Below are 21,733 nucleotides of genomic sequence, written 5' to 3' on the forward strand. Positions count from 1 at the left end.
ACTGGAGCCCATGATGTCTGTTTGTGTCAAGCAGTGTTGTAATTGTATTTATAAATCACAGCTTAACAAGTAAGGCACACCACATCATGAGGACTAACATCATTGGATGCTGACTCTGACTGGATGGGCTTTGAGTGTTATTTGTGTGTACTTCATCATGTGACCCAAAACTGATTATGTATGGTCGTTTAGAGCTGTAGTGACAAGGCCAGCTGCAGACCCTTGACAGCTGCAATTCAGTTTTCATTTTCAATCTGACCTTTTAGCCTCTCATAATTCACACCTGATATGTCCTGACCTGTGTTCATGTTGAAACAAACAAAGCAGTGGTTGTTTAATAGTGATGAGAGCTCCTAATAAGACATCTCTCAGTGGTGATTACCTAATCAGCCCCCAGAGACAAGACAAGGGCAAAGACTGGGCCCTTAACCATTATATACTGGGGCCCAGTCACTTACAAGACCTTCCTCTTCTTAGAGTTTCTAATAAGTCCTTTCTTACATGAATGTTAATGAAATGATAATTCCTGTTGTACCAACATATGTTGTTTTCTGAAATGAATGTATTTAGTAGCCTTTATGGTTCTTTTGGCATAGCATATTTATTTCATGGTACATTCAGTGGTTAAATTGGGCCAAAACATTTGGATATGGAGCTAATTAAATATTCTATAAAAAAAATATTTATTTAAAAAATAACTTTAATACTTTAATACTTTAAAATATGTTACTTTATTTTATTAAAAAAAGGTAAAATATAAATGATAAAATGAATGAATAAATATATAAATAAATAAATACATACATACATAGACTACATACATAACAGCTGTAAAATTTTGTATAAAATATTACTTAAGCTCACCAAATATGTCTCAATCTCAATCTATATAATAAAATGTAAAAACTGTATAAAATATTATTTTATTTTTTAGACTGATAATTTTCCTTTTTAAGATTAAGCAATTTAAAATAAGTATAATATAATATAATATATAATAATACAATAATTTTGTTTTATTTTAAAAGAAAAATGATCAAACATATAATTAACAATCAAAAATAAAATGTAAATTGTAAAACTGTATAAAAATATTATCTAAGTCCACTCTGTATGGGTCTCCAAAATATTAATTTAGCCCCTGGACACACTCCTTATTCATTGAATACAGGCGAGAAGCCATTGATTCAGGAAGTTCTCTGATGTTTGCCTTAAGAATATTTGCCTGTGGAAGGATAAACAGAATTTTTAAAAAAGATTTAAATATTGACCTTGTTATAGTCTTTGTCACAGGTGGCACGGGGTGTTTGTCTTTGATGGAATTTAGATTCTGTTCCATTCATGAGTGGTATTCTAATGGGAGTAGCCTTTTCCTATTGTTGAAGAGGCGCATCATTTACAATCATTGTCAGATGTTGAAAGCTGACTTTCTTTTTATGTTATCTTTTGAGTGTGACTCACTGCACTTGCCCGCACCAGACATATCAAGTGTGTCAGAGATGTGAGAGAGGTAAGAGACTGTATTGATCTGCTGTATTGATGGAATCTATTCTCAAGTCTCTTAGTCATAACAGATATGTCTTTCTATTTTCTGAGTTTGCTGTGATTTATATTGGTGCAGAAGACTGAATGGCTTCTCTGTTAAGTTAGTTTTCCCATGTCGGCCCAGTTTATAGACTCGCAGTTCAGATTGCAAGGCTTAAGGTGGCTCTTTGACCTTCAAGGCCATCAATTAGGTTCTGTCCTCAGCAATTTGTGTTAAACTGTACCTTAATTAACTCCACTGTGAAAGCAGCCATCCTTAAATACAAAGGCCCTTACACGTTGTGACAAAGCGGAGAAGCCCCACAGTTTTGTCAGATTACCTCGCTGTGTCAAATTAGTGCCAGTCTAAGGCCAACCCCTTCTAGACATAAGGGGTCCTGTCCTGAGCACTTTACAGCCCTGTCCCTCAGGAGCCTGTGTCCATGATTTATTTAATATTACAGGGCCAGTCCTGAGCCAGCAAAACACATCTCATGCAGTCTACCCCAACAAAGGGCCTATCCGTGCTGTATGGATGGAACCCTCCAGAGCTCTGCTACTTTCTCCAGTACACGGTGGGACTTGAACTTCAGTGTTGCCATAGAAACCTAATCCCCCCAAATCCCCACCCACTGCCTTCCCCCTCTTGTTCACAGCCCTTTTGCAGATTGTAGTTTCAGTTTTTACTGCTTTGAGAAGCATTAAAACCTAAGGTCAGTCCATGTCACTTTACAAAAATTAGTTTCAGCTAGCAGTTTAAGAAATAAGGTGAAATAATTAAATTTAAATTAAGAAATAATTTAAAATTGTGTGTATATATATATATATATATATATATATATAAAATATTTATTTGTTTGTTTGTTAGTCAAGACATTTGGTAGACCTATTTATTAATATTACCAGTGATATGTCTTATTTCTTGACAAACTGTTTAAATAGATGAAGTAAACGTCTTTCAAACTGCTATAAATTAATGTTTGGCTTTTTTACTTTATCAGTTTATCAAAAATGAGATGGACAATTTTTATTCCATATATTTATTTTAGCAATTTGTCAAGGCATTGGTAGATTTATAAGTCATTTATAACAGTTTAAAATAATTTTTATTCTTTTATTTATTTTATTATTATTATTATTATTTTTAAAGCAGTTTCTCAAGAAATGATACGTATAATCAAATAATAGCTCTACCAGATGTCTTGACTAATTAACTAAATTAATAAATAAGTTCTTCAAAAAATAACGGCTAAAAAGACTGTTTGATTTGTTTGTTTTAGCATTTTATCAAAAATAAAATGGACTGTTTTATTTTTTTATCTGATTGTATCGCAGGATGATCACAACTACAAGAAGTCAAATGATTCATCACTAAAGATTAATAACTAAAATGCGGTAAATTGAACAGGTTGGAAATGTAAAAAGTGTAGACTAACAATATTTAATAGAATAAATGAAATTCACTTGGAGATTAAGCAGTGTTCTGAATAATTTGAGGGTGCTAACACTAATGGTGTGCTATGGCATTTTTAGGACAAATGTAGTAGTAGGTGTCACGTTTTCATTTTATGTGTTCATGCGGAAAGTAATGTGTGGAGAACAGAATTCATTGGTATAATCAGATTCAGAGACGGTCTTTTAACTCTCCACTGAGATTTGTTCAGGATACTGTCTGTGTCGACTGCTTCTCTTGTACTCATATATACACTCACACACACACACATTCATGCATGAGCACTCACATGTGACACAGCCTGGCACTCACTGCCTACACACACACACACACACACACACACACACTTACACATACATAATACAGGCCTCTGGGAAAATGCAGTGTGTAAAGGAAGGAGGGAGAGTGAGCGTGATTTTTGAGTGAATGAATTTAGAGTACGGATGAATGTCACACTCATGCCCGTCATGTTTCTCCTGCCGACGTTCAGTGTGTGAGGTAGACTCAGATGTGAGATTCCCCTCATCTATTATTAGTCCTATGGTCTGCTGCCTCAGCACAAAAAGTAGACCATGCAGCCAATTCTTTGTACTCCTTTTAAATGAAACTTCCAGCAAATTTGGACTCAATGGGACACAATTTCCATTGTGTACACTTGAGAAAGTGCAGTGCAAACAGGGCTATGTCCTCTTTGACCAGACTCCTTATTCACTTAGAGGAGAGAATGAGGCAAAGAGAGTGTGAGTGAAGTTGAGAGAACTTGAGTCAGGCTGGGTTTAACGCAGTGTTTGGAGTAACGCATTACAAGTAATGCGAGTCACGTAATCAGATTACTTTTTGAAGTAACTAGTAAAGTAACACATTTTTAATTTACAAGAAAGTATCAGAGTTACTTTTTCAAAATAAGTAAAGCAAGTTACTTTGTTTTCCCATTTATTGACTGCCAAGTCTCCTGTCCTCAGGTTGAGAGAAATCCAGAGTAAGTGCAGAGGTGTTGTGTGTGCCGTGTAAACATGATGTTACTGTAGTTCTAGACTAAATGTGAGCATGCATTTACTCATATCACTCACAAAAACGCAGATTTAGTATTCCTCGAAATTGATAAAAACAGGGAAATACAAACTGATGCAAACCTGCAATGATTAAATATATTAAATAACACAAATATCCTTTGTCTATTTAAAGGAGTCATATTGCTAAAAAGACGTTGCTAAAAAGAACATTATTTTGTGTATTTGGTGTAATGCAATGTTTATGCGGTTTAAGGTTAAAAAAACACATTATTTTCCACATACTATACATTTTTGTTGCTCCTCTATGCCCCGCCTTTCTGAAACGTGCCAATTTTTACAAAGCTCATCGTTCTGAGAAGCGAGGCATGCTCTGATTGGCCAGCTATCCAGTGCGTTGTAATTGGCCGAATACCTCAAGCATGAGACGGAAATGTTACGCCCCTTACCATATTGTGAAGCCGTGTCCCAGCGCGACGACACAAAAACAATAAAACCCATTACAAACGAGGCATCTGTTGCATCCAGTGGGGACATAATTACTGATTATAATGACTTATACTGTCGTTTTACACGTTGCGTAAACATTACCATGTCTGCATTTGTGATCGGAGAAACAACAAACAACAAGCACTACTCTCTCTACACATCTCAAAACTCGTGTTTGAATCGTCAGTGGAAAATTCTTTAAATATGAAAACATACTTACAGGCTGTGAGTCAGAAGCGCCAGACTGTGCTTGCAAAGTTGGAATTGCCCCACTTTATAGAAACAGTCTTTGAGCATAACTGGCAGGCTACTACCAGGTTCAGGAAATAGTCCTCCGTAAAATGTGCTGCACACACTCTAATATTTGGGTTGAACTGTTCTGGAACAGTGTTGTAAATACAACCACTGATTTCTAGTTGTGTACTCTTTTGTACAAAGTAGTTTCGCTTTCACAATGAAACACAGTGTCTCCACGACATGGCGCCGGCGGCAGCATCAATACTACTACAGCAAGAATAAAAGTCCCGCCCTCTTTCATTGCGTATACAATTGGTCAATGTTTTGCAAATCTCCCCACACCGTGATGTAGAAATGTGGGGGCGTGTTTGAGTGAGCTGTTTTAGGGGGGCGTGGTTGAGTCTTAACTTTTATGAAGAATATCTCTTTGGTTTTGAGACTTTAGTCTTTGCAACGTCAGGGATCTTATCTATGCACAAACAGCTTGTAACACTCCAAAGAGAAAGGAAAACTTGAAATCGCATCATATGACCCCTTTAATAGCATTTTATTAACCAGGGTCTTTGCTGCTGACCTTTGATGATCCAATTAAACCATACTAATAAGCAAGAATTACTTTAGATAAACTAACATTTGTTCTCCATTTTTTTTTTATTGATGAAGTGTGTTGAACTTTTCTCTTACGTTCTACTGTACAGAGGTGAATTTACTTTTTCTTCTGGCTGAGGTTTATTTATTTCACTTTTGGTGTGAAAGGGCTCATACATTTGCCTAAAATAGGACTTTTTATATAAAAAAACAAACAAGCCAGCCATGCCCAGATTTAAAAAGTAACGTAACATAAAACGTAACTAAGTAACAAAATTGTTACTTTTTTTGAGTAACACAATATTGTAATGAATTACTTTTAAAAAGTAACTTTCCCCAACACTGTTATTAAAACTGTATTTTGTGACTGAAGGACAGCTGCACTACAGAAGGTACAAATACAAAATATTTGTACATAAACAAATAGTGATGGATTTGACATGATATTTCAGGTTTACTTCATTTGTCCTTACATGTTTATGCTGTTTACTATACTGCTCACTTGTTCAGACACCATATTTTTATGATATATGCTTTGTAGTACTAAGCACAACTGACTAAATAAATAATACTAAACTAAATAACTTGCAGTTTCATGTTTTATCCACAGACGTTGCTAGAGAGGGCAAAATTCTGCTTAAATAATAAAAAATATACTTGTTTAAAGGTGCAGTGTATGTACAATTTGCATTTCCACATGTAATTACAAAAACACTCACTGTTTTCAGACAGGTTTTCCTTCACAGCACTCCCACTGTCTGCCACAAACTGATGGCATTGGTTTTGGGTCAGTCTTGCACCAGCACATTAAAAGGGGTAGTTCACCCTCATTTTGTTCCAAACTTGTATGGCTTTCTTTCTTCTGTGGAAAACAAAAGAAGATATTTTGAAAACATTTTTTCCTTACTGTGAATGTCAGTGGGATCCAATGTTGTTCGGACCACAGAAGTCTTCAAATGATCTTCTTTTGTGTTCAGAAGACACATACAGATTTTGAACAGCATGAATGTGAGTAAATCTTGATCACAATTGTCCTTTTTGTCTAAACAATCCCTTGGGATAAATGGGATGGCAAAATATTTTTTTGCATCAGAATTAAAGGCAGAAATCTTGTTTGTGCTTGTTGTTTGTGATTAACAAGCTTATTCTGGAGTGAAACTGGACAGCAGAAGTGCATAGCTCAGCCTATGTTATTTGTTACTATTTTAGAGCAAGAACAAACTGCTTTCCATCATCTTAGATCCACCGAAGCCAACCAGACATTCTAACATCTCCCCTTTGATGTGATGGACTAAATGTGAGGTAGATCCAGAGAACATGTTCATTAAGGCAAGGAAAACAAACATATGCCAGAGAAGAAAGAAATTGGAGTATTTGGAAGAGGAAGACCTTGGGAGTGCCTTGGCCCCTGTCTAAAACTGTTAGTGGCCCAGTCTTTGTGGACGTCTTGTCTCTGGGGGCCGGCTGGGTAATTATCAGTGAGGGTGCACGTGTGGGAGTGTGTGAATGGGGCCGTGCGTCAGGCGTCCAGGACCCACTGTTTGCGTTCTCACTGTACCCCGTCAGCGGGATGCCCCGAACTGAACGGGGCGCCCTGAAAAGTGAATCCAATCCCTCCCTTTTCCAATCTCATCCCCACCTCATCCCTCTCTTCGTCGGCTTCTCCCCAGGAGAATGGGAAGAAGTGGAGGAGGACGTAAAGACCCATCTTCGACATGTTTGATGGGGGCCCTGTTGGACAAAGCCCTCTTTCCTGTTCGTCCATGTGGAAAATTATGTCGGAGGAGGAGGGAGACAATTAGTGGGATCTGCTAATCACCCGGGCAACACTCATTTAATTGACATGTGAAATTTTGTTTAATCTAACATGTCGATAGGCAATATGACAAAGGCCTGGAAGCCAAGGACTAGACAGCTTATTATTGGAGGACAGTCTTTGTAAGGCCGGTTGTGTGGAACGAGTCTGGGTGGGGGTTGACGTGAGGATTAAATGCCATTATCCTCACAATGCGTTCGGACAAATAGCGATGCACACTCTCACTTAGGTGTTTTTATGTTTGTTGTTTGTTGGAGCAAAACAGTCTGCTTTTTTTTTATTACTTTCATGATTACAGCTTTGGAGGTTTTGCGGCTGCAGTTCAATGAAACTTGTGAACATGAGAGTTTGGGGTATGAGTGGCCACTTTTGTATTCGCAGAAATCAATAAGCTATTGAAGGTCACTGAAAAGGGAGCACTCACACCTCAGACTGTTGAATTGACTGAAGAGTGAGAGCTTTATAAGCTCAGACATTTGCTTATTATGATTTGCAGAAATTCAGCAATGGCATAATAGAGTATATTGAAAACGCATCTTAACCAGTCGTGAGGAAATACCAGCACTTAAAAATACTTGTCCTTTAGTGAGCAAAATGTTACCTAAAGATCTCCTCACTGAAATCAAGTCATGTAAACACCCAGACCTCCTGAAATGATTCGGTTTTAATGTTTAGACATGACAAACTTGTGCAGTTGGCTTTGGCTTCACTGTTCTAACATGTTTTCTTCCCATTTGTCTTTTAGTGGGCCAGTTGTCTCTTTGAAGTCGTGTAACCAGGGAGTTAACAAGTTAATATCGGAGGACAGGTAGGCCTAACCAATCTTAATGTTCTTCTGCAGCAAAGTTTTGTTAGTGTGTTTTTGTACTTGTGACGTGGTGTTTTTCGTCATGATGTCCCACAAAAGTTAGTCAGTAGAGGTGACCTTAATTAAAAAAAATAATTGTACTTAATTGCCTTTGTGGTAGACTTTAATTTTATATATGAATGAGACTTTAAATTGAATGAGATTTTAAAATGAAATTATTTGAATGCGTTTAAAATGCAGGCAAAAATCATCTAGTTATAAATTTCCATTAAGTAAGAGTTTTTCTCCAGTTTTGATGTTAAAATGCTAATGACGTGCATGCTGAATAAGCTGCTAAAGGTGTTTACTTGCATAATGTAATTGGGGTTGTGGGCAAAAATCTGGGTTTTGTTTAAACTGTTTATGACTTTTTGCCTATAAAAGAACACTGTTTAAGATGTTTACATGTAACCATAATGGCTGAGAGATGTAAACGCACTCAATGACAGCTATGTAAATGATGTCAATATTCAAAACTGAGTCTTAGGCATCACAGCTGTAGATGAAACCATTTTTCTGTATAGTCCAAAGGCTTGGTGAAATCATAGCTACTGTATTTGTTTCAGAGATTTCCATTTCGTTTGCCAGACAGTTTGGCAGTTTGCCCGAACTCACAGCTGGATTGGCCAGGCTTTTAATGCGAGCGTTGGGGGTTGGAATATGGGTGTCTGGGATGGGGGGTTTGAAAAGGGCGAGGGTGGCATGGCTAGGGCACAGGGAGAATTTTTCTCTTAAAAGACTGGTGCTCGAGAGTGATTGAATTGCATCCAATATATGACCGTGTTTTTTATATATTTATTTTTGGTGTTTTCCCTTTATTTATACACGACAGTACTGAAGGCGGACAGGAAGTAGGAGAGAGAGGTGGGGGGATGGGATCAGGAAGGACCCCGAGCCAAAACTCAAACTCAGTTTGCCTGAAACAGAACCGCGATATATGTTGGAGTGGTGCCACTTCCATTTTTTTTGAAGTCTTTATTTTACATCGAGCTAGTGAACAAAAAATGCTCACTATTTTACCATGTGATCGCCAATGCATTTAACTTGCATAGACAGTGAATTAAATATTAATAGCATATTTGATTTCCCTTGGAATCGATTCAGTGAGCTAAATGCATCAGCTGTGCATGTGAGCTCAACGTTATTTTTTTCCCTTACTGCCAGGTTTACTTTCCTTCATTTCCTCCTCTGATGTAGCCATATCTGTATCATTGTGCCACTTAACACTTGATATTTTCTAAAATACTAGGTTGAGTCCTATTGACAACTTGTGCACAGGTCTTTGCTTTGTGCCGAAGAGAAGACAACAGCATCAATGAGCAGGTCTACCCCAATTTCCTACCCCAATTTCCCAGAGTCCTTCACTATTGTGACAATAATAAGATGGGCTCTTTATGCAGTAGCTATTACTGCCCTGAGCAGCAGGAGATCTTGCCAAGACCAAGGCGGCGGGGATGAGAGCATGCGGAGGGGGTTTATTTGACTCCACGCAAGCTACATCCCCGCCACTTTCCCTCCCTTCCTCCTTTTCGAAGAGGGCCGTTCCTGCTTTGCCACTTTGCCCTGACAACTGACTGCTTAAACGAGTGCATGAAAATAGGTGCCTTGCTGGTCTCCATGACAGACCGCACATAATCAGTGTTGAGGTATGTAATTACAGCTGTCAGGCCCATCCGCTGTAATTGATGCAAGTGCAAGCAGCGCTTGCTGCCAGGGCGGCCTCTTACTGCACATATGGCAGAGACACTGGCCTCTCCTCATGAGAGAAAAGGAGAAAAACATTACCTGCACACTGCACGTTAACAGACGCCAAACAACTCACAACTCTTTTTCTGCTATGAGTGACGGTGTTTTTTTTTTTTTTTTCACAGAGGATAGTACCCTGGACGGGTTTGTCTCCTGGCTTTCGATTCTCAGACTCGGTTTGATGTTGCCGGGCACATTCACAGATGGTGAAGGGGGGTAGGGGGTGTGATGAAAATGCTGTCAAAGCCACAGACGCTTAAGTGTCTCCAAGGCGAGGTGGTCTGTCTGCGGGGTGTCTGTGCTTGGCTTATCGCAGTTGGCTTTTTAAATGTTTCAATTCCTGCCATCCAGTAGAACACACGGTGCACCATTTAACTTGACTGGAAAAAAGAGAAATCACTTGAATCAGACTTCTTATGCCGCTTCATGCGCGAAGAGAGGGGCGTCAAGGTGGATAGGCCAGAAATGTAGTGGCTTGAGCATCTAGTCTGAAGGCTGGGGTAAATAAGTCCTCTAGAGAACATATAAAGACCTATCTGGCTACAAAGCAGGAGTCTCAGGTGCCTGCCCTTCGCCTCACTGTTGTAATATTGATCAGAGGAAGGTGTGCTTCACTCTTTTAGCTCTGCTGAGGATTGATGGTGGAAAGCAACACACGCGGATATTTATTGATTTGGCTTGGGAAGTTACGGGCAAAATAACTTGACAACTGCACCCAAATGCAGTGATGGAAAAGCTTCATTTAATTCTTATGTTTGTTTTGCCATTTATTGATTTTATTATTTTTTTATCAGCTGTTACTAAAACTGTTCATTTGCTGTGACATCAGGGTTCCCATTTGTTAGCATGTTTCGCATTTACATTTTTGTCTCTGTACCAGGAACAAAAGCATTGCATTGCTCGCTATGCTTCAGTTGTTCAAAATATTAACCAGAATTTTTCATAGTGATTTCAAATCATGCATCCTATTTTTTTTATTTGAAAAGAAAGAAATGTACCTGCATTTAAAAAGGCATTAATTTCAATGAATCAATTATCAGCTAGTTTGGCTCATAGCATCCAAAGCTGGAGTATCATATTTTGACTGTAACTGGAAGGATGCTTTTCAGCCCGTTCCCTGTGGTTATTGCCAACATATGCATGGCTATCTGTAAAGTAGTAAGATGGCTGAGCCTCTTCACCCGGTAAGCCCTCCCCTCCCATATGTTTAACTTCCAGTGGCAGACCACCAGCAGCATCTCATCAGACATTCAAATCGACACCAATTTTCCTCCATTGATGTGACAGAGTAGGAGAGTAGTGATTTAAGATATAAACTGCATTCTGACTTAGGCAGATCTGACGTGATTCCCATGACGTCCACAGTTGTAACTATTTTTGTGTATAAATATATATTTATATGCCTTTAAATATTCTTTTTATGTACTGTAAGTGTATTTAAAGTATAATTTTATGTATTTTATTTATTTAAATATTTTTAAAAATGTATTATTATTTTAAACAATTTTTATTACATTTATTTAGAGAAATATTAATGTATTAATTAATTGCTGTTGAACTTCCTTCAAGATATGTTGAATACATGCAAATGTTTTATGAATGTTGATAATGATATAAAAGGAACAGAGTTTATTGAATAATCAAAAAAGTTCAGTAGTCTAAAAATATTGCTTACCTCCAAGGATTTGTGTGTATGACAAACCTCAATATCACTCCAGTAGACAAATACTAAAGTAATGTTCATTTCACAGAAGCATGCTAACCTTTCACTTTGTCTGGACCTCAATAAACTCTAGATTACAGTAGTGGAGGTTTCATTGTCTACTAATATGTTTATGTGGTCTGCCAGCACCTTGCCTGACAGGAAGCATTGGATTCAATTGGATTAGCACTAACTAAATATATCTCCACACGTAGAATCCACAACGTGAAGGTGCCGTTTTGAACAAGTCTGGCTCTGGCCGGTCTGCATAGCTGTTCCCAGACCTGCTCACTGCAGACTATAGGAACACAAGGTGAAGTGTGAAAGTTTGAAGTGGGTAAAGCTAATCATTGTGTAATTACGGCTGCCAAAAGGGAGCCATTAGCTAAGTGCTATCCACTAACGGTCGTCTCTGTCTCTTTGCGTGCGGACTGAGAGTGAAATTGTTGACAATGGTTGAATAGTCCTCCAAGGCCCCGTGATTTGGCCAGGCAGCCTCTGAGTTCCATTGCTACTCATTAGTGGCTATGTTTGGTGCACTGCCTTGACAAATCATACCCCAGTGTTATTAAACATGTCGAAACATTGTTTGACAATTTCCCTGCTCGCCTTGTAATTGGTACGCTCTGTGAATAGGCTATATAAATATATTTATGAGCCGAGAAATTTAGTGCTATCAAATCAAGGCAGAGCCTAATGCATTTTTCAGTGCTGTAAATTCGGAGATAGTTGATGACTTTATGAGGATGTTTATGGGGATTGGCGCTGTTTATTTTCATAAACAGCTCAGCAGATGCTGGCGAGAGCAGCTGCGGTGGTTTGTATTCTTATGGAAATGACAGGGCCAGCTGTTGTGCTGTACTTACTGTAGTTTAGCGCTTGCAAGTTTGCAAGAAGAATTAATCTTTTAGAATGGGGCTCGAAAGACCGACGGACAAAGATTACAGCAGCGTAGCTAGAAATCTTTTGCTGTAAGTTTGCTCAACTTTTCCAAGCATATTCGAGATTTATGAGAGCTGTAGATAAAGCACAGAAAACAATCCATTCTGACAGCAAGTTGTCTTCATCATCAAAGTACACAGGCAATATGTGTGTTTGTTGCTGCGGGATGAAAACGATACTAAGTACATACCCGATCGCTCGGTGAAAAGAGGAGGGTTTAAACTCTGATTGAGCCCTCTAGACACCTCCATCAGAATGAGGTTCACCTAAAATACCTTCGACTACAATCATGCTCTCAGCTGAAATCTTGCTCTGTTTCATTCCCCCTGGATGAGCGTCTATAAGATGGAAAGCAAGATGGAAAAGAGGCTGTATATAAGTGGGCGTCTAGTGTCAGGGGGTGTGTGCACGGGATGCCGAAGACATATGAATGTTTGTGTAACAGCGTAAGCTATACTGCATAAACACATATGCCTGCATACATTTCCTTGCATGTTCTGTTACTACACCAAAGAGCAGCTTTATTTCCCCTCCCAGCATGTGCGCCGGTCGATGCCAGTCTGTCTGACATCAGACTCTTTCTGACACTAATACGCGTGCCAGTCAATTCAAGACCAGACTTTTGACTCGTCGATGTAAGATCATAATCTCGCTGACGGTCCCACCATGTGGCACAGGAGTGACTCTTCAGCTCTTCAGTGACTCTTGGCTGTCACCACACGCTCCGTGAAGAGCAGCGGGCATGTCTCCAGTCAGTGAACTGCTAAATGAGGGCTTGGCCAGACAAGCAGACGCACCGTGTTTGGATTGCTTTGGATGGGACGGCTGGCCTATCGCCTCCTTTACGCCCAGGTCTTTGTCTCCTTTGCTAATTGAGTGAACTGAATGACCTTAGAGTAACATGTCACCACAGAGGGGTCAGAGCCCTGGTGTCTTGTGACATGGAGCCTGTGACCTGATGTGAAGGGAAGGGCCAATGTTGCCGATCTAATCCAGTGACATCTAATCCAGCTTTTTTTTTTATTGCATTTTACAAACCAAACAAATCACCTTGATATGATTCTAAATCCATGTAGACACATTATAAAATTGGCTTGTGTGTCTGTTTAAACCTTTATAAAATAATTATTCATCTTGGCTGTTACAAATAGCTACCTGATACACTGCCAAAAGGGCTTTTGAAAAGACAAAATGCAAACAGTCAGCTCAAAAGGGATTTTTCCCGCTATTCCACAACAAACAAAAAGACTGATTAGTATGTGCCATTTGTTTTTCATGTGCATTATTTGCAAAAAAAAAAAAAAAAACTAGCTCTCTTATTGATTGCAGTTCCACAATAGCTCTTTTTATTCAGGCATGTTCATGCTATGTTGCCTAGTGACATAATGACATCCATCAGGAAGTCAAATGTCAGTCCTTTCTTGCTCTGACATTTAGTTTCGGGTACGTATGGAGTCATTATTTTGCATTTGATTTGGCTGATGTTGGAACAGCATCAAATGGGTTATTTTGTGCTATTTTAAAATGACCGTTGAAGTGCTTCAGCCATCATGAGAGACTGGAGACGAATCTGAATCGGTTGCAAAGACAAAAGGCTCAGCCTTGAATCTTGATCCTCTAATCCCTTAAGCATTTGTCAGATATTACAAGAAGGTCTGCGTCAAAATATCTATGAATGAGTTTGTAATGTATGGGATTGTGCAAGAGGGACACCTTCCATCACTCAAACCACAGGCATTTCTGTCGGGACTGTGAGAAGACTGACAGGTCTATTTACCCCTTTCCAGTCAATCAAGCAGCCTCCTTAATGTCTGCAGGCCTGTTGGCTTCAGGTTCGGGTTGCAACAGAAATCTTTTGTGATGATGAAATCACAGAGTTTCCTGTCCGTTTTCCACTTTGAAGGAACCGAGGGCCTTTGTGGTGTTGTAGAAAGATACCTGCTGTGTTCGAATGGATTTGATGAATATGTTTTGTTGCAACGATAGTCTTCTGTAGATGTCAAAATGCCTTGTGTTCTGCTCTGATGATTGGAGGTGCTACTCTATATGTTAAATGAACACCTATGAACTTCAGAAAAAGCTTTGAAGAGAAATTTGTTCATGTTCTTACAATATACCCATCAAAATAGATATATGTGGAACCTGAAACCCTATCTTTGAAGTGTCCGTTATTTCAGGAAGTGTTTGTTTCATTCTATTCACTGAAGATCTCTTATTTCTGCAAATGGATTGGTCCATCTCGGCACTTATGAGGGCCTCGGCTAAGAAGTGCCAAACTAGTTTTGGGGGTATCTGTGAAAAGGTTCCCCTTAATCCATTTTATTTGCTCTGCTACCTCAAAACCATTTGTCCACACAGCCCAATGTCCCCCGCTGGCCCTTTCCTCCCGCTTCTTCCAAGGATTGAGAGTGGAGGTGCAAGACACAGACTGTTAAAAAAAAAGCCATCTGGCCAGAGGAAGAGGTGGGGGGGTTTGCTGAGGGTGGAGGGAGTCATGCTGGGCAATCAAAATGACAGACAGCAGTGAAAAGTGTTTTGTGGGCTCCCACATATATGTGAAGTAGGCTGACTTGTGAGCTTTCACAGCTCCCTTTGGTCTTCAGGTAAACACTGACTTAGTCACGGTGTATCTCATTCTCTCGCGCTTTCTGTCGTACGCTCTTTCTTACTGGCCCGTCTCGTACTGACACACCCGTATGCTGGGTTTCCAACAATTGCACGAGCATTTTGCATAATCGGTACAACTGAAACTAGGTGACATGATTGTTTCCTCCAGAAAACGCAAATCAGGGATGCTAAAATTCAGCAACTGAGGCGAGAGTCGCACAATCGGAGTCTTCCTTTTCTCCAAATATTATAATCTCTTGTTCTTACGCATTCATTTTCACCATCCCCCCACTGTGGCCCCCTTTTTTCCCCCCTTCCAAAAAAAAAACCCTAAATGTGTGGAGGCTTCATTTTTCACTCTCCCCAAGCGGCTCTGTTGTCAGAGAGGAACCCTTAGGAAGTCTTTATTTCTGCCAGGCAGGGCCTCTCGCGTTCCTCCGGCTTCTCCGGCCGTTCTCATGGCTGTCCCCCCACCTGCTGGGACCCTGATCCCAGGCCGAGCTGCGCTTCAGCAGGGGACAATTACTATCCCGCTCTGCCTTTGATCATCTGACCACATGGAAGCACAACAGCTGACCACATGTTTCAACAGACAAGGAGGAGGAGAGGGGAGAAGAAAAGGGTGAAGAAAGAGGAGAAGAGGGAAAAGCATTTGCCTTTCATTCTCCCTTGCACGCTGCACACTAGAAAAAGGCCCATTCCAGGAGCGGTTGTAGTGCTTGTATAATTCTCATGATCTTTGGTGTGTGGTAAACGCCTGGGCTTTTATTGTCATGATTATGTCTTTGGATCGGAGAAGAAGGCTTATTACAGACATGGGGTTGCCGCATGTAAAGTTTCTTTTTGAATTCGCCTCGTCTCGTTTACTGAAGCTAGCGCGGAGTGCTAGAGAAGTAATTTGAGGCTGAGCTTGTAAAAGTGAGTGCTAATTCTTCTGTCATTGTCAGCCAAATTGTCTCTGAGCCAGCTGGGCCTCTGCATAAATGCTTGCTGTGGTCAGTATTGAAAGCGCTTCCACACGAAGTCAAAGCCACAGCCTCAGCGCTCTCGGTATACTAACTTACACACCTCTCCAGTTGTAACTCCTGAATGGCAGAAAGCCATATGAATGAAATTGGCATTTTAGATGTATGTGGAAATTTGGGTCAATTACATGTAAGAGTGTCCACAATAATAGTAAATAGCTCTTTAAAAAAAATCCCTTTGCCGAGTTTCTATAGAAACGTATTCTTTATTCCTGTGACTCTAAAATGTAAAATAGTATACATTTTTTACACCTAATTTTCCTAATATAATCATTGTTTTCACTGTATATTTTTCAAGGCAAAATTAAAAATAATTCATTAAATATCATTGCTTTTGATGGAGTCACACAGCATGTCACTCTATAACCTTAACAAACCTTGCCATGTCATAAAAAGTTCAAAATACTTAATATTTTAAGAGACTCAGTGACCTGTCAGTCATGCGGGTCTGCAGGGGTCCACTATATGATATCATTTCCTGTTTTATTATTTTTCTGCATGTTGGTTTAACCACTTGGTTTTGTTGGTCTCACACATGGTTTTGATTTTGCAGACAAAAGTGTTTCAATTAGCAGTGTGGCAGTTTTGTTATTTTTGTTAGAAATCCTTGAAAAAGATGATAAATTCTTTTGGCTTAATCTTTTCTAAGTTTTTTTTTTTTTTCCTTTTAATGAGGCATTTTTCTTCATTTTGAATTCAGAACTGTTGCTTGTTTTGATACCCCAAATGAGGGTGTGAGCTCAGCATATTTTTCCGGAGTATGTGCGGTTGCATGTGGTACGCGTGTTATTTGTCGCAGCATGTGTTCGTGTTTTATTTGTTTCTGGATGATATTTGTGTACATATCCAGTAACTGTGTGTGCATGGGAATGGATGTGTACAGTATCTTTGCGTGTATTTCTGTTTGCATGCCCATTGAAGCAGACCTGAGAGGTGCTGGGATGTGTTCAGGGGGCCGGGGGGTGAGGCAGCCAGACCTAGGGGAGCTGTTTGTTTTGGCCTGTTTGCTGGGGATGGCCTCCTCGAGTGTCCCTATTGTGCAGCAGATCACTTTACCACATTAAGGGTGCATGAAAAGAAGCTCTTCACTGGCACTTGGGCCCTGGCTGGAATAACAGGCAGTGTTTTGACTGGCTGCCACCTTCTATTCTGACCGCTCTGCCGCCCAGCAGACGGCTCCCGTCTCAAAGAAGCCTGGGAGGAGAAATGCACAGACAGATAGTCACAAGACTCTTACTCAGCAAACAAACCGTTTTGTTAGGTTATGTCAGTCTCATAGTCTTATCTTAATTTTTTTCATATTCTATGTTTGTGTACTTTTAGAATGAAAAGATTCTAAACTACTTTTTACTTTTTTTTTTTTTTTTAATTATGAATAAGCTTAACTTATACATTTGTTCACGACTGTCGTGTTTTTGACAAAACATCATTGCGTGTCTCACCCCCTTACAGGCCCTTTGTGCATTTTTACCTAGTTCATAATCATTTTATCCGGCAGTTAAAAATAATTAACAAGTCATGCTCTTTTGTCGTCCGCCATTATGAGTCCTCTGTCTAGCAATGAAAGGCTTCACCATAAGCACAGTCACATAATAGTGTCAAAATCTATTTTAAAGTGCAGTAATTCAAGGGTTTACAAGGCTCCATAAAACCTCAACATGCCCCAGTAATGAGAAGCATGAATGGAAACTTGGAGAGTTCTTCGTGGCCCCAGCAAAGGCGGGAGACCAAATGCAGGACACACTGCACAAAGCACGGGGGCTGTAACAAAGAAAGGCAGGACAGACAGAGCTCTCGCTGAGTGAAGACAAGCACACATGTTGCAAATATTGGACAGACCTTGTTGCATGGTTGAAGTGATGCAAGCGGTAGACTATCTTGGTGTACAGTCTGCAATTTGAGCTTCATGGTATTTTTTAGGCTTGCTCCAATGACGTGTATATAATCTAAAAATAACTTTTAAGGTCAGTAAGAAATTTTTTTGGGGAAAAAAATAACAAAATAAAAATATATATATATATTTCAAATAAACGCTGTTCTTTAGAACTTTTCATCAAAGAACTCTGAAAAGAATAATCATCATTAAAGAAATGTTTCTTGAGCACTATATAAGCATATTAGGATGATTTCTGAAGGATCATGTGACACTAAAGAGTGGAGTAATGGCTGCTTAAAATTTACCTTTGCCAACACAGGAATAATTACATTTGAAAATATATTCAAATGTATTGTATATTACTGTTTTTTTTTTTTTTTTTTAAATAATATATTAATTTATGTCCATTTATATAAAAAATATTTTTTCCATGTATTTTATATTCACACTTTTCACAGAAGTTTTATTTTCTCTTTAGGATTAGTACATCACTTTTCCAGGCATTAAGAAATGAGTGGATGTAACTGTAGAGAAGTTATCTGCGCTCATACAGTCGTATTTCAGACTCCTTGCTGAGTTTACACTTACTAGAGATCTCATAACTCCACATGTGGTCGGGGAAAGGTAAAAAAAAACTGTGATATCATGTAAACTTCAGATTGTACACACCTCTCTACTGTTCCCAGGACCCGTACAAGAGCAGGTCAGATGCAAATGTGTGAACAGTTATGCTCTGCATGCTCTTGTGAATCAGTCCTCTCTTGTAGTTAAAATTCTAACAAATCTATTAGGCGCTTTCAAAGTTTACACGCACACAGTGCGCTCTCTTTAAAAATAAATGGAGGTGTCATGATCTATGCACTCACATGCTGACACATGAGGTAGGCCTGCACTCCAACTCCTGTCTCCAGGATGTCCCCCATAATGTCTCCATGGACAGATGCCATGAGACATAATTGTGTGGGAAGTCTGGATGCTGCGCTCATGTAGTTACAGCAACGTGTCTGTGGGCTGCTATTGAGTTGCTGTGTACTGTAGATGTGTAGGAATTTTAAATTCAGCCAGTGCAAATCATAATTGACGTTAAGCAGGTTTATGTTGGTGAAAACAGTCTTTGAATACAAGCTAGCAAGTGTGTGGGTATGGCCAGTATGTGATTTACAGGCTGAAGACTGAAATCCATTGTAAATCACCAGAGAGAAATCGCTTTCAAAATGTTATTACAGGAACATTTAATATTATTATAGGAGGTCATAAATGTTTCACTTTTAGAGCATCTTGGCAGCCATTAGTGCATTTTTGGCCGTTTTCCTCCTACCACAATGTTTTTGATGGCTAGATCCACTGTAACAGATCCAGAATACATTGTACAATGTGACTTTGAATGTGTTTTATATACACCCATTTCTTAATTTCTCTTAATTTTGAGAAACTAGTTTCATATTGTGATATGATTCCGCAGAATGTAAAAAGCTGTCTCTTCAACACACTTAAGGTATTGCTGGGTAGTTATAGAGCTTATTGTGTTTGTTTAGTTAATGGCTACTATAGGCAATAAATTATTTACTCTCTGTACAAGTGAGAGTAGTAATTACGCAGCTGTCTCTGCCTCTTCGTCAGGCCCCAAGGTAGTCTCGATGGACACATGTCATTCCATATTAATTAATAGCATATCAAGTCAATTGTTTTGTGGTTTGCTGTCAAATTTTCCATACTGAAAAGATGTTATGCCGGATGCCATTTAATATCTGTGGCATTAAGTTTTGGAGTTTGTGTGGATAGCTTTAATTTTTCAACCCACCCATCCATTTGGGATGCAACAACTTGCCGTCGAGTTGACATTAAAATAAATAAAAAAATAATTAGTGACTCCACACAACAATTTCTTTCTTCTGCCAATCCTCTGGCCATCAAAAATCATCTGATATAGAGGAAATCGCTTTAAAAAATTATATAAATAAATAAAAGCATGAAAATAGCCAGGCTTTTTACTCATCAGCCTTTGATTACTTTTAATTGGAGAGCAATTTTCTATGCAAAAAAATGAGTATGTGTGTGCAGTAAAGGAGATGACAGGTCTAATGGTTAATTGAAAAGAAAATGTGTCAGGCAGGAATAGAAAGATATGAATGCACGTCAGAATGACTGAAACATGCACAATAAGAGGCAACCATGTCGGTGTAGAGGCTCTTCAATCTTGTCCGTCCAGTGTGTAACATTTTGAACCTAATGCTAGTTTCCATCACATCTTAAAGCACTAAACATTTTTACCTCTGAATCTTTTACGTTCATGCCATATCTACTTACTCCCACTGCCCCAAGTAACATTTCAAATAACCCAAGGATGAATATAGAAGTATTACTTCTATATTCTAGATAAAGATATATAATCAGTCACTATTTCGACATTTGGAACGCCTGTGAGAGTCTGGTTGTTGCCTAGTACATGTCACATGCAGACCAGTGAGAACTGAAGCTGCTCAGACTGCAGCTGCTGTTAATGTATGTTATTAAAGTGTATAGTAATTTTTCCTGTAGTCTTGCAGTTGGGGGTGATGGGTATCTCTTAATGTTTCTTATTAAGAGACCATCGGGAGAGAACGTTTCTGCATAGCCAACTGCGGAATTGTAAAGTGCATCGGGAAGAAATGAGGCTTTCTCAAACAAATGCATCTTTCTGTTTTTGAACATGTTGATATTTCATTTTTATATTTATTTATTTTACAGACTTGGTTGGGTTGAGGTAATCCTCAAAGACTATGTGTGGCTGTTTGTGACACTGTAAAGTGCATGTTCTGCCCCCTTTTTTCCATAGATGTACCCTTAGAAAAAAAATATTTTGACTCCTCCCTTGAAGTTTAATTTGTTGATGTTGGATTTATTTATTTATTTATTTTAATGAGTGGTCTGATGCATGTGTAGTGGACAAGAGGATGTACATCCGCTTTCCTTCAGCCGGATCTTACAATGAATGGTCTGAGTTTTTTTTTTTTTTTTTTTTAATAGGGTCCCACTCCCACTCTCAGGGGGAAGCTGGAATTAAACATGGATTAATAATTGACATGGATTAATCCTTAATCTACATGTTCTGTCTGTCTGTCTATGTTCTATGTTCAGACAGTAGTCTGCTGAACTGTCCATGACTCAGTATTAAAAATCCCACCAGTGTATTAGGTGTTTATACAGTGTTGAAGCTTTTACATTTTAGAGATAAAACATGTTTTGGTTCCAAGATCTCCTTCTGGCTATGCCTCTCAGTATTGATTATGATTGGTTAAGTTATCATTTTATAAGTTATTTATTAAATTGTGGGCATTTAAAAAGTCTAAATTAAACTTGGTGTGTTTGCTTAAAATGTTGTGTTAATGATATCTTCTGAAACATTGTGACTTTCAGGGTTTTAAGAGGATGGAGAAGAAACCCTGAAGTTTCTGTTAAAGCAGAGGGCAATGTTGTCACTTCAAAAAAGTATAGAGACTTGCAGATGACATTTAAAAAAATTAAATGCATGTCTGAGAGGCTGCAAAGCGCTTGCATTGCTTTATGATTGTAAGCTGTATCGATATGAGCATACGTGTGTGACAAATGCAGAGAATTATTAGCAGTTTCAAACGGGGCTATAAAGTGCAAATGAGTTTAAAAAGTACTAAGCACAAAATAAATCATTGTATACACATATAGCCCTTTTTAATTTAGCAATTATAAAAATGTTCTGTGAATGTAGCATGAACATTAGCCCCCTTCTGAGCTATTATGCTGGCTGTCTGGTGTTGCAATTTTACACTTCACCGACTCCGACAACCAGTCTACTTGAGCCCAAATGCCCCAGATTTCACCTTATTTAGGTGATGTAGCCCCCAAAATCATTCAG

General features: G+C 38.9%; 1 long non-coding RNA gene across 1 annotated transcript in view; it reads left to right on the top strand.

The window, feature by feature from the left end:
• LOC131553331 (uncharacterized) overlaps window positions 1–21,733 on the top strand; it is a 72,266-nt gene that overhangs the window by 9,581 nt on the left and 40,952 nt on the right. The window contains exon 2 of the long non-coding RNA XR_009274168.1: window positions 7,863–7,925. This is a non-coding gene — a long non-coding RNA (uncharacterized LOC131553331). The remainder of the gene's footprint in view (window positions 1–7,862; window positions 7,926–21,733) is intronic.

This window comes from Onychostoma macrolepis, chromosome 14 (assembly GCF_012432095.1).
Source record: "Onychostoma macrolepis isolate SWU-2019 chromosome 14, ASM1243209v1, whole genome shotgun sequence".
Taxonomy (NCBI): domain Eukaryota; kingdom Metazoa; phylum Chordata; class Actinopteri; order Cypriniformes; family Cyprinidae; genus Onychostoma; species Onychostoma macrolepis.